At 42.8% G+C, this 14,288-nt stretch overlaps 1 protein-coding gene across 9 annotated transcripts in view; it reads left to right on the top strand.

The window, feature by feature from the left end:
* The window catches only part of meis2a (Meis homeobox 2a), an 83,869-nt gene extending 80,401 nt beyond the window's left edge, over positions 1-3,468 (top strand). For all 9 annotated transcript variants that reach the window (XM_080850564.1, XM_080850563.1, XM_080850561.1 and 6 more), the window contains one exon: positions 3,329-3,468. The gene's annotated coding sequence lies outside the window, so the exon portion shown is untranslated. The remainder of the gene's footprint in view (positions 1-3,328) is intronic.
* The last annotated feature ends 10,820 nt before the right edge of the window (positions 3,469-14,288 follow it).

Below are 14,288 nucleotides of genomic sequence, written 5' to 3'. Positions count from 1 at the left end.
AACATGACCCTCAGCCGGCCTTCCCTGTGTGCTTTTCCACTGGGGGGTTGGGGGGTGCGAGAGGGGAAACTAGCCCCAGGATGAATGGGGGTACTGGGAATAGTGGGAAGCACTGTGCCACGATGCCTGCCTCCGATGGCCCCCTAGGAGTGGACTTGTGGCGCCAGACGACAACCAGAAAGAGAGAGAGCAAAGGAGAGAATGGAAAGTAGGGAGGACAGCAAAGAAAAGCATGGCGCACACATTTATTTATCACAACAGCGGCATCGCTCTGCACATCTCGCGGGCAGCCAATGCAAATGTTGGACATTTAGGGGAAAAAATAACATCTCCAGGGGCAAGGGGCTGACGGGGAGAAATTAAGCAGGCTCCAGTGAAGCGATAAAGAAGGAGAAGTGAAGCTGTCCTCGGAGTGACATAAATCTGTCGGACCGAAGGATTGATGCCCAAATTATCTTATATGCAAAGACGGGAGCGCCGCAATACATTACGGCCCCCAAGCGAGATATACGGGCTGGGGGTGACACATCCGATCCTTCACTGGGGAGAGCTAGGGTTGGTGGGGGGGACCTGAGTGTTTTGATTATTTTTTACTGGGTATTCGGGTGCATGAGGGTGGGAATGGGGTGGGGGTGGGGGGGTTATGTCGTCTCCTAACATGAGACACTGAGACAGCAGAGATACGGAGATAAATTTAGAAGGACATAGACTTTAAAACAGCCACACACATAAAGAATGGGGGAATTTCTCTGTTCTCTCCGAGAACTCTGTCTCTTTTTGCTGGCCGTGGCTAAATGGCCGCGGCCTGATTAAGACACCCATTACACCACCCACCCCCGACGCCTACCAACCACCCCCCCCCCACCCCCCCAACCCCCCCTCCAGTGCCGTGGCACTGACATTTCAGAAATCAAGACATATCGCATCCTAACGCCAGCAGGGCGCGGGGAATTTTATTTAACACCTACCCTGCTCTGCTCAATGAGCCACAGTATAATAACACTTACCTTGATTAAAAGAACCCTTTATATGTAAATAGGCGACGGATTTTTCTATAGGGTCACCATGGCGATTCTTCCGATAGAGACCACCCCCCCACCACCACCACCTACCCAACCACCTCCCTCCTTTGCCCCCCCGGCCGCTTCCCTTACTAATGGCTTAAAAAAAAGCTTGAGTGCAGTGTTCCCTAAAACAGCCACAGAGAGACAACATTTGCTCAGCTTGGATAATTCTTAATAAAGGCTATATAATTTCTAGACTATTTAATTACATAACATATTTTATGCTTCATGACCAATTACATTAATAGCTTAATACAGAGGAATATTACCCCTCTCTTGATTTGATTACGCAGCCACACAATATGGTATATTTGGTAGTTAATTATCGTCAGCCATTGAGCGGGTTGCTCTGCTAGAACCGGCAGGAGGAGAGTGGGCCTGTCTGGGTGCGGCGTTATTGTCTTCAGATGGTTTTACCACTCCTGTTAATAAAGGAGCGCTCCGCAGATCTACTTAACAGAATGACTGCAGCTTACAAGGCTTGAGATTACCAGCTTACAGTGTCAAAAACATCTGCTGGGCTTTTTAACGGGGACTGGCTCTAGGTTATATGGAGGTGAGCGCACTCCTTGCGCGGAGCTCGCCCCCCTCACACCAACTCACACACACTCACCCCTCAGCCGGATTGATTTACCTTTTTTTATGACCCCGATAGTGGGCTTTTAAAAGACCGCTTTAACAAACATGTGCATTCGCAATGAACCTGCGTGGAGGAGCGAGTATTACAAAATGGCGCGGCTTTCAGCCAATGAGATTGGCCATTAATCTCCGCCTTCGCCTGTCCTGTTTTTTCTTCCCCTCTCTCTCCCCCCTCCTTCTTGGCCCTCCTGTGTAATTTCTTAATTGCGGCGTACCAAGGTAGAGGAATGTCGAGAGTTAGCATGCCTGGTGACCTTGGCGCGACCCCTTTCCCTCCCTCCCCACCACCCCCTTTGCTGTTGTTAATCCCCAGGGGTTCACATTACAAAGCAGTGAAGCCCAGGCCTCTGCCCTGCTCCTTACCTAGACCTGCAGGAGTACCGTCTAGCCTAATCCAATCTAACCTAGCCTAGCCTAGCTTAGGCAAGACTCACCTTGCCCGGCCCCACTCTCCCAGAAGCCTCTCCCCAGGCTTCACTCTTGACTTCCAGGACAAGCTGCTCATGCCATCCCCAGACCCGTCTTACAGCCCCATGCCCCCCCCCAGCCCCAACCACCCACTCTTACCTGCCCAGGTCTGTTTACTGCAAATACTGCTCTGAATAACTAAACAGTGACACTACAGAGCAGCCTCTGTCCCCACAGCCGCCAGTGACAGCATGGCTCTGCTGAGGCCTCCACACATGAAGGAGTCTCAATGCCGTATTCTCAAGGCATCAGTATTCAGAATTTCCTCTGTCCCTCACTCATATACACACGCACACACACACACACACACACAAGCAAATACACTTGGACCCATAAATACACACATTGCATTTCTCTCCATGGCCTTAATGAAGAAGCTGTCTTCATCGCCCAACCAACACGTAGAATTTGTTACCATGGGGACCATATGTTTTTCTGGAAAAGGCAAGGAGCTCTGTTAAGATGCTATTCTTAGAACTAGTCTGTTGTTATAGTTAACCGATCCCCCTAAATTATTAAAGGAAACTTATTTGAAAGGATTTTAAATCAAATATGTTCACTACAGCATATCCCTCTTGAGAGATGCTCTGCTCTCCGTGTTACTTAATTCAGCTGGGGAACAGACTTCTCTCAGCTCTCAGCACAGTGCAATCACATATTACTTTAGCGAACGTCAATACATCGCTCCGCTTCCTTCCCATCCTGCCAGACGTCAGTGTCAGTGGATGTGCACCGGATCGTTTTACAACCTGAACTCAACCAGGAATGCATCAGACACCGTGTAGCCCACCCTCTCCCGAAAATAGCGCAATGCTTTGTATGCTTTTGCTAAGTGCTCTTCTGCTAAATTGTGCAGTGCATGCTTTTTCGTATGGGGGGGAGGGAGGGGGGTGTGGGAAGCGGGAAAGGGGAGGGGGGTCAAGATTGGGAAGAAGGGAAGCCGTCCAAAAAGTACCCAGCCAGCAGATGTTTCTGTTCACTAATGAACAAGTCATTCATGTTGCCTGGTGGTCAGGGCGGACAATTATGTGTGAATCAGGGAGGGTTAGCAGTGGGAGTGCACTGTGTGTGAATTTCCCTATCAGTTGGCACTGCCACTAACCTCTCTCTCTCCTTCTCTCCACCTCTCTCTCTCTTTCTCTCTCTCTCTTCCGCAGGGGAGTACGTACCTCAGTCTGGCCCAGTGGGCATGAGCATGGCCCCACCTGGTTTCGCCCCTCCCCAGATGACCCATCATCCCTCCCAGCTCCGACACGCCCCTGCCCTGCACCCGTACCTGCCCGGACACCACCCTCATCACCCACACCACCCCCATTACCACCATCCTCAACACCACCAGGCCATGCTGATGCACGGAGGACCCCCCCCTCACCCAGGAATGACCATGTCCGCACAGAGCCCCCCCATCATCGCCTCCATCGACCACAGCACGGCTGGACAAGACCTGGATATCCATGTTCAGTAGCGCAAGGGAACCTGTCTATGTGCAAGCGCGACAAAAACACAGCTAACAAAACAGCGACCGCAACCCCCTGGCAAAAAGTCATTTTGAGACTATTTTTAAGGAAAAAGGAGAACCATTTTGACCACAATTAGGCAAGCGGAGGAAGAAGAAAAAAACAGAGATGGAATTCCATGTGAGCTGTGAGAAGTTTTTTTTAAATCTTGTCAATTTTGTTACTTTCACCAATGGAGGACCAAGCTGACAAGAACACTTTGTAAAGTCTTGGGTTTTTGTTAAAGATCAAAAGATGATGTTTCAATTTACATCATGACTCCAAATGCACACTCACACACAAACACAAGCAACATATGTACGCACACACTTTTTACACACACTTAACTATACACTTTCAAAAAAACACTCCTCGAGTGACACATTCAAACTATTTTAAAGAAATCACTCTGGAAAGGTTAAAAGAGGAAAAAAAAAAACACCACAAAAACGAAAACAGACTCCAAGAGTTATAACTACTGTAGTATAAAACATATAGAAACTAAGTTAAAACTTGTGCATTTTCTTTTCGTTGGATCACACAATTTATGTTTCCTGAGCTTAGTTCTAGAGTATGAAAAAAAGGGTTAACCCCCCCTTGCTTTTCACACTGTGTGTGCTGTTCCCAGAAGGAGAGACTGTCTTGTTGCAGCAATAAATAAGAAAAACATCTCAATCAATCTCGGCCCCTTACAAACACAAACTCTGAAGCTAGCAAGGGCAGCGGCTCTGTGTGTTCCACACCAGGAAAAGAACTAGCGCGACGAGAGAGAGAGAGGCTGCCAACCGACTCCCTGTTCTCTCTGGAAGATTCCGTTTGAACAGTTTTTTTTTTCTTTTTTCAATCAGCTCCCTGTTTTTTTTTTTTTGGTTCATGAATGAATGTTGCCCCGTAGGTAAAGTCCTTAGTTTTGAATTGCCCAAGCACTGGATTGTGTTGGTTTTATACATTTTTATTTTATTATTTTTATTGTTTTTTTTTTTGTATCTGGGACTCTTTGAGAAAGAGCCTATGGAAGGAAACTTACCAGTGGGAAAAACAGCATCCTGCAGTAGTTTTCTTCGCCTTGGGATCGACATAACTTGCCATATGGACAATGCTGACACAATGTTGGATTCTTTGGCACTGAGAGAAGCTATTGATGGTCGATGCACCAAAAAAACCTAAAGCGTACAAAAAAGACAAAAAAAGAACTTAAATTATGAACTCAAAGCTTGGAGAAAAAGCTAAGAGAATATTGTAACAAACTTCGTACAGAGTTCAGTCTATTAATTGTTTCATGTTAGATATTCTATGTGTTTACCTCAATTGAAAAAGAATGTTTTTTGCTAGTTTCAGATCTGCTGTGGCATTGATATTGTATGTCCATGAATTCCTTCCTTTTTCAGCACGTGTTCCTCACTAGATGAAAAAAAAATGCTGTCTCCCTTAAGCTTTGTCAAAAATACATTAAATACTTGTATGAGGACTGTGACGTAATGTTTAAAAGGTGTTCAGTCACAAATGCTGTAATAAATATTTCATTTTTTGATTTTGTTAGATTTGCGTGCTAAGTGTGTGTTGCAAAACGAATTCATATGCAAGGCATTGTAAGCCATTCCACACCAACGGCTGCAGTTATTGTGGAAGAAAGCGTTCTTGCTTATGTCAGACACAGTGAGAAGTGTGTAGAGTTCTGTGGTATTTACATCTATTCAGGGCCAACAAGTAACCATCTTAGATGACAGGCCATAACCCAAGTAATAATTGATGCCGTGCATATTCTTGCTAGGAGCGTCCCTGAAAGTGTATTTACGTATTGGGGTGAGTTAAGAATGACTAATCGATTACCATAAAACAGTCGCTCTGGTTTAATCACACGCTACTGCATTAGGCTCAAACAATGGATTAAGCAGTCGGCCTCAACCGTGCAAACGCACAAGGCTCAGAGCGGAAATTTGTCTTGCTCTGAAGCGACCCCTGCTGGTGAAATACGAGAGGCCCTTGGGCAACCCGTCACTCTTCTCATATTTGCGTTGCTGGTGTTTGCCTGCGGCCATCGGCACACAGCCTTAAAACAGAAATGACAATCTACTGTCGCCCTGATTGAAATCTTGTCTCTCCTGTCAAAAGGAACCCAGACATTAATATGGTGTAACGCCAGGCTCATCCGAGGTCGTGTCATAGTCACTCTCCAAAATACAGCTGGTAGCCTACATTTGTTTAGTGTAGGCCTACAACTAAATGCTGAAACGTGAACAAAATCATTGGGCTAGATGGCTATTTGTAATGGAAGAATTCTCTAATGCTTGTAATGACAGCATCGTTGGATATTGGTGGCCTGGTGAATAGTCTATAGTACAGGGTGTAGACCTGCAGTTTATAGACTACTTAAGCCTCTGTAGACGGCATCATTAAAGCTAAAATTCTTAATAGGCTACGTTTGTATAAATGCGCCTAAAATGTAACATATTACCTGTAACCTGTATTGTAACCTGTTAACTTATTGTTTTACATTCAATTAAATTGCATTTTACTTTCATTACTTTAAATAGCCTACGGTATTATTTTAAAAAAAATACGAGTTGTGCTGCAGTTTTGGTGCAGCAGTTTAGGCTAAGGTCTCCATACCTGTATACAAGAAAAAAATTAAGGCAGATTTACATTTTCTTCTGTCGAGTTACGGCCAGCCTTGCCCCAAGGATGACACAAGAGTCGTGATAATATCTCCGAATTTACAATTATTGTGTAATGTTGCACAATTATTCAGATAAGAAACAGGCCTAATGGCTGCATAGTTTTTTGCTCTTCGAATCACAATCGAAAATCACCACTGCAGTGTTGTGCAATGTCTGAAAAACAAAACAATATACTGCAGCTTATCTTTTTGCGCATTCTTCTCCAACACGGAAGAGACTATCAAGTTACGCTCAAATTCAACCATAGCCCTAAAAAAAAATGGAGAGAGGGTTATACTATTTTTTTTTTTTTACCAAGAATGGAAGCAATTACAACCCGTCATTGGGGTGACAAAATGAAACTCGCCTGCGTTTTTCTGTGTTTAATGCAATATTTCATTTAGAAGGCTGCAATATTATTGTTACACATGCACGCAACATTATACACAGCAGCAACCATTTGATAATAAATTAAGCAAGAGAAAAATATTTATTATTTTGGGAGGTTCGAACGTACTAAAGTCCTCATGCAATCATTTTGCAAAGATGCGGTAGCTTACCCTCACAATTGGAATTGTTAACTTTTATCAACCTTGGAGATGCTAAAATCAGAAGGAAGAAATGTTTGTAAAGAAAGATTATCAGATGTAAGACAAAAAGTCCTGGATTACTGTGAAGAAGGGACATTTTAATATTAATAGTTTTCCTTCCCCGTCTCTCCTTTTTTTTTTTTTTTTTTTGAGGAGACAGAAGGTAGATTGCCTTTGCTGCTTCTCTTTCCCGATTCGGGGTGACAGGGATGATGGATGATCCAGCCGAGCTAAACAACCCCTCCCCTTCATCTCCTCTCTGTCAAAGCTACTTCGGGTACCGCTGCAGGAATAAAATACGGAACATTCCCCCTGCACAATACCCGAGCCGAAGCCTTTTCCTGCCCCTGCACGAGTCGTTCGCCTCCAACGATATTAAATGTCCACAATAAACATGCGCAAAACCTTGAGCGCTCTTGCGCACAAAGGCAACATGTTAATAAACCCTTAACCCGTTGATAATATCTGATCTTCACCAAAGGAGTCTCACAATATTGGGTTTTCAATCCGCAAAGCCCACTCAAAGGGGAGTCAGAATTCCACTCGTGGCGAATTCATTTTTAAATAAAAGTAGGCTACAGCATATAGGCTACTTTGATATTAAGAGAAATATGGGGATTAAAGTACATGTTTATCTAAGGCAAATAGTAGAGCTCATTTTATTCTTCAATAATCAGGTTTTGCGACCTTAATTTTATTTAAACTGGATATGCCACTGATATTTGTATTTTATTTTGTATTTACGCATTGGTTTATTTATTCACTATTTTGTTTATTTGGTAGTTTGAACTTCCCTGCTTTTATTAATTTCGGAACAGGGGGAGACAGATAACCTACTTGCACATCTGATGGAGAATTGTTTTTATTTCTCGTTTTTTAACTTAGCTTTTGTGAGCTTTCTTTTTGTGACTGTTTCCATTTTGGATTGCCCTCCTTTTTTACATTTCAGCAGTTTTCCCCTTCTTTTGCCATAAGGTGTTTCTATGACTACGTTATGTATGTGAGGAGGTCAGAAGCAGGGGTTCCTGGGAGAAAAGGGCCGCATTTCGGTGATCATTTATCACTGTCAGCCGCATAATGATTCTCCCTGCAGTCCTCTATTGATGAGGATAATTACATTAGCTCAGAGTGACTGATCAATAAAGCCCAGGGAAAATGTTTTATTATAGCTCACCAAAAGGGTTTCTGGAGGGAATGCTTGTGTTTTTATACACTCATATATAGGCTAACCGGTTTCAGATTTAAACCGTAAAGTTCTACTGTTTTGTGTTTGGAAAATCTGACGTGTTTTGTTTGTGGCGAAGTAAAAAAAAAAAAAAAAAAAAGAATCTCTGCTCGATGGTTCGTTCCTGCGGCCAGATAGCTTTTGTCGTTCCTTCTCATCTCGTTTCATTAGAACAAGGTCATTGAAGATAGATCTTCAACATGATCTCTATAGCACCCTTACAACAAGTCAAGAGACGTAGCCTACGCCATCAAGCTTATAGTTTGCAATATGTCTAGCAATGTGTTATATACGACGTGACATATCCCTGTTTTGTGTCCTTTTCAAAGGTGGCCAGAGAGAGGTTAGAACTATAACAGACAACAATAAGCACAACCTTGTTCTCTTTATCTCTGTATTAGTAATGATACTGTGCATCCTCATTGATGCACATGTCTGTTGATGATTTTATAGTTAAGTTCCAATTCTTACACAATTATTTCAGTTACAGGCCGTCACCGAGACTTTTCTCTATATGCTTTGGTTTGATGTCAGGGTAAAGGTGGTCGTGACAAGATATGGTGTTGATTCGGAAACGCAGATTTTAAGAAATAGTTCACACTAGACGTCCAGTCTCAGTCTCTCTCTCTCTCTCTCTCTCTCTCTCTGCATGTGTGTGTTCTAATTGTCAACAACTTATTCCCTGCAGGAATGTTGCTAACTCCTTTGCCCAATCCTCTATAGTGGTAGATGCCAACTTGCATTTACTGTTGATGAACGCGCCTCTGGGAAACAGTCAATGACTTATTATGTATTATTAATTTCATATGATCGAGTTGTAATATTTTCTATTGTAAAACTGTAAAGCTTAGTTACTGATACATACAAATCACATGTTAGTATTATTATTATTGTACTACATTTTCTAGAGTATCCAGAATGATGTGACAAAGTTTCCCCTTCTTAACAGCACCATATTCATACGTAGGCTATATACAATAATAATAGGCTAATGGAAAAAAAGATACAAATGCAAAATAAAATACGGGAACATAAGACTATCTCTGATTTTAACCAAATCGTTAAAAACAGTTTCCATTTAAAACACTCGTCTTAACAAGGGGAAGAATAAGAGGTGGCTCATGAAAAGAGATAAAGCCAACAACGCTCTCTGTTCTGAAAGGAAGATCACATTAATAACTGGCAGGGTAATGTTGAGGACTTTTCTCGCATGGTCGCTTTTTTGAATTAGAGCCGATTTCTTCACACTCCATGGGTGCTTGTCTTCTTAAAAATGAGTGACAGATTTTGCTCTCCCTCCTCCCTCCTCTCCCTTAAGCTCAATGATGAAAAATTTCTAATTAGTTAAATCGCATCGCTAAAGGGTGCAGAATTGGCAATAGAAAATTGAAATGGTCAGTCGGAGGTTAGAAAAATAAAAAGGGACATATGACTGAAAAATAAGTGAAGTGCAATAGAATAAAATAGCGTGGAGTTTAGTCAAGCCTCAAGGACCCTGAGCCCTTATTTTTCAATCAGTTAAGATTTAATTAGCGACCCCGGGGCTGGACGATCTGATATTTTCTCATTAGGTTTCCTTTGCTAATGTTGGGTGTTAGATTGGCTTAAAGGTTGTCAACATTTGACCGGTTTTCGACTGAAATAATCACGGTTCATAGCTTGAGGACTGGATTCTGCAAATAAATACCGTCTTGATCGGCGGAACTAACAGGCGCAAAAATGTTGATGATTTATCGTTGCGTTTCCTAACTTGCATTAGTGCATACATTTTTCAGCTATTTCAACAAAAAAAGGTAAGAAATGTCTTGCGGGTAGCTCAGGGCAGCAAAGTGAGACATTTCGCGAGAACTGTAAATAACAGAACACGTTGGCCATTGGCTTAGGAGGAGAGTAAACACTAAGAATGGAGACAGAGCTGGAGAGAGAGAGAGCTTCTCCCTCGCCCAAACTAAGCTCTGCAAACGCACCCCTGGGCACAATGTTACAACGTCATGGCGACCCCTTCTGGATGATAAAATAAAGGTACAGGGCGAGTAACACAATGTTCATGTTTGTTTCCTAAAGCTTAACTTGTTTGAAATTCTGACGTGGGTAGCCTACATATGAAAGAGTTAACGAACTTTTCAACGTATTTATAATAGTCCATTGTTTCAGGGATGATGAAAGAGCTCACCAACAACTGAGCATCCTGTGTAATATCTGAGTTATATCATCATAATCATTGACTAGCCCATAATAAAACCTAATAAGGTCATTTCTATTTCGCCATCGTGCATATAGCCCACAATAATCACTACGATTACCAGTTGAATTCCTGGATTGCATCCTGGGCTTTAACAATCGCAAAGCTGAAGTCGAGCACAAAATATATTTATCTAGGGCATTTATCTTTACAGTTCAGCCAAATTCAGGCAAGTGACTTGCTTTTATGTAAGCCTATTGGTCATTAAATGATTTGGCCTAAAAGTAAAAATGCCTGCCTAGATCAGATACCTGTTGCAAGCTACCTGGTTTGGCTGTGTCTGGAATCGCTTTTCATAGTCTTCATGTCATCACACAGCTCGTTCAGTTATAGGCTACTAACGTCAGCGCAAGGCAAGATGTTGATGGCAAAAGTAAGATAGGCATGAACTAGCACACACAGTATAATGATGTCCAAATAATTCACCTTTATCCATAATCTTAAAGATCATGATTTAGACTGGCATCAATAACCTCGTCTCGGGTGGCAGTTAGAACCACTCTTTATTTTTTTAAACGGTGTGAGTAAGAGAGCGAAAGAAGAGACGGGAAAGGAGAGTCGGTGTCACTCGCTGTAGACCCTCACTTGCTGAATGTGACTCGGTTTCATTAGGATATGTTCAAGCAGACGTCGAGAGTGCATGGACATGAATTCGATATTTTTCTATTATATAAATTGAATTACATATTTTTACCTATCCTCTCTTCGTAAATGATCAACAGGAACAGCAGGTTTTATTGTTACTACATGAAAATGAATTAGTCTGTTTTACCCTAGGTTTGAAATGGTACAAGGGTGAAGGGTAACCTAGTCTTATTTCTGAGGGAAGATACTAAAAATTGTCTTTTGAAATATAAAACTTCGGTGAGAATCGTGCTTGATTCTAATTACCGCCAAAGTTCAAACGGTAAACAGTGTAAACGCAGATTACAGAAGATTAGCTTTGAGAGTCTTTGATGTGTCTGGTTTTCCAGCTGCTCAGTGAGAAGGAAAAACGGTTAAAGAGCCAGAAAATGTAAGCTCTGCGGCTTTACAGGCCGATAACGAGATTTAGTCCACATTTTGGAGACAAATCTGGTGATATTAGGAATGGCCACTTAGTTAACAACCTCGCTCAATCCCTACCTCAGTGAAACGAGTTAAGAGGATAATGCTTAAATAATCAAATGTCAAAGAGAGCCTCCAACACAGAACCTCTGATGACATAATAAAAGGTAAATCGCCGTAGCACATAGCACTTGTTTTGATGTAGGAAATACCGATTTACTAATCTGCATTGATAAACAAACAAAATGTAGATCTTCCTGTAGGTCACCGTTGCATTCCTTTTCAAAATTATTACGGCATTCTGGTCGAACTATTTCCTTCACACCGGCGTCTGTTGACAGTGTTGTTGTTGGTGCGTCTTTGACACAGATGGTTACACTGAGTAGCGTTAATGGCAAATTCCTTACTGAAGCATCATGAAACTTATTTGAACTTGTAGCAGGTTTACCCTTGAGTACAAGCTGTACAATTGAATATATGTAGCCTACACAAACAACTGAAACGTAGGCTATACAAAAATCAGTAGGTCCATTCTAAATATCCATAATCAAATATGCCGGCAAAGAAGCTACGAATTGCATGTCTATCATACGGCGTGTTTTTAGAGTGACACGAAGTTCATTTCGCTCTTCTCAAGCAGCTTGATCAGGGCGAAAACCAGCAGAATCACTGCACGCGCATGGCTGTGAATGAAATGAAGGTGGGGATGAACTAGCACACATCAGGTCCTACAGGCATCACAGCTCTGGTGGATGACACTGGGAGAGCAGAGCTGTCCTCCTTGTGTGTGTGTGTGTGTGTGTGTGTGTGTGTGTGTGTATCTGAAGGAGGGGTGAGATAGCAGGGGCCCTGTTAGCAGTCGGAAGCTCTGGTGCTGAAAAGCAATAGCTAGTGTCAAGAGCTTTTTTAGTCCATCACTGCAGTGGGTGGCAATAAATAGCATCAGGGGATGTCCAAACTATGACATAAGCCAATTTGGGGCTCAGGCCACTGGCATGAAAACTTGTTGGAGCTGACCATACTCTAAGGAGGTAAGGGGAGATGAAGAGACAAATTAAGCTTGCGGTTTCCCAACAAATGTCAATAGTCAGTGTGGCACCTTCATGCCTGTATCTTAGCAGCTTGTATCTTATCTGGTCATACCCGTAGGCAGGGCAACACTCGAGGGAATAGCCAGTTATAATCAGACATTCGGGCCAATGGCAAGTCACTGGGGTGAAAAATGATGACTCATCTGGAGACAGGAAGTCTTCTGACACTGAAGTAGTTTATGGCTCTGCTAAACTGCCCAGTTAGTCTAATCAGTTAAAGGACCCCATGTCCACACAGACTGCTGATAGGCCATGACTTGCGTTGGAGCAGAATGAATTTAAACAGCGAGTGTGCAGAAAGAAAGACACAATAGTTAATATAAACAAATATGTAAAAGACAGGCAGAATAAAGATAATTATCATCCAAAAATATTAGATAAAAAAAAAAAACAGATAGCGCTATTGAAATATTCAACCACTATGGATTATATACATCAACAAAATGAAATACTAATGAAATACATTAAGGATACAAACTAGGTATTTTTTTAATTTCAACTATTGTTGTCCATATATTTTACAAAATGAATAACATTACTCTGGTATACTAAACAACAGCATGGGATGTTGGTTATAAACCTTTATCTTGCATTTAGTCCTTTTCAAATTCAGCAGTCAGCTTGTTAAGCAGCTAAATATTTCCATGGGCTCTGCATTCAGGCAGAATATTCACCACACATCTAATCAAATATGTTTGTCAAAGTTAACTATATATTGAAAGAAGCAAAACCACAGCAAAGGCGGGCGAAACGGATGTGCCCATACACTTGAGTGTCGGTGCAAATCTGTTGTTAAAGTGACAAAGTGCTTGTGTTTACGCGTTATGAGAAGACAGGAACGCTTGCAGCAAAACAGTTAATTGCTCGCTGCAGCGAGATCCAACAAAATGCTCATATAGCTTGGGTGAAAAATAACACCGACCCCCCCCCCCACCTCCCCTCCAGGCCTCCGGCACGATCAGCCTCCACCCATGGCCTCCATGGTTTCCCCTCGTACACAAAAATATTATGTTGCCAGTAGCAACTATTTAATAAAATAACCAATCACATCTGCCTTTTCAAACATTTCCCAAATGAAGCTGGGGACCGTCAATAATGGGCAAAAGCCGTCTCGTCTCGGTGTGAGGCGCTCTCTCGGCAGGATTTATTGCACAGTGATAGATGATCATTGGCGCTGTTTTGGCAAAAGCGAGGGGTGCTTGTGAATGGGTGTCCGAGAGAGCGAGGGCGTGCAGTGCAGCGTCAGGTCCTATCAGCAGGATGAGTAGCTTTGATTTTGTTTAGAGCTCGGCCGTCGCCGTTTGAGTTTGAAGGCCGTGAACTCTCCACAGACATTTTGTGTACACACATACACATGTGTGTGAATTTACACACACACACACAGAGACACACACACACAGACATGTTTACCCTCACACCGACACCACCCCCTCCACGGAAGAACATTTATTTCATAATAACAAGCCAGTGACAGCTCTCATCAGGAGATCTCGCTCACAATTGTGAACTTGTGGGAGGGTGCGCCAGGGTTTGTTTTTCCTGTATCAGATTTTCCCCCAGTACCCCCTCCAGCAGTAGAATCACATTTTCCTAAGTCATATTTTTAATCACATGTCTCTCAGAATGCCATGCCTGCAGCCCCTCCCGTTCCCTGGCCGCTGTCTCCCCACACCCCGCCCCCACGCTGGCCTTACTCTGTGGAGGACGAGCTGAGCGCACCTCTGTGAACCAGCAGTGACACTGAATCTGGGTCACCTCTGTCAGAGCCC

The sequence above is a fragment of the Sprattus sprattus genome (assembly GCF_963457725.1).
Source record: "Sprattus sprattus genome assembly, chromosome: 13".
Lineage (NCBI taxonomy): Eukaryota > Metazoa > Chordata > Actinopteri > Clupeiformes > Clupeidae > Sprattus > Sprattus sprattus.
Note: the sequence above shows the minus strand (reverse complement) of the source record. Positions and strands in the feature narration are given on the sequence as shown.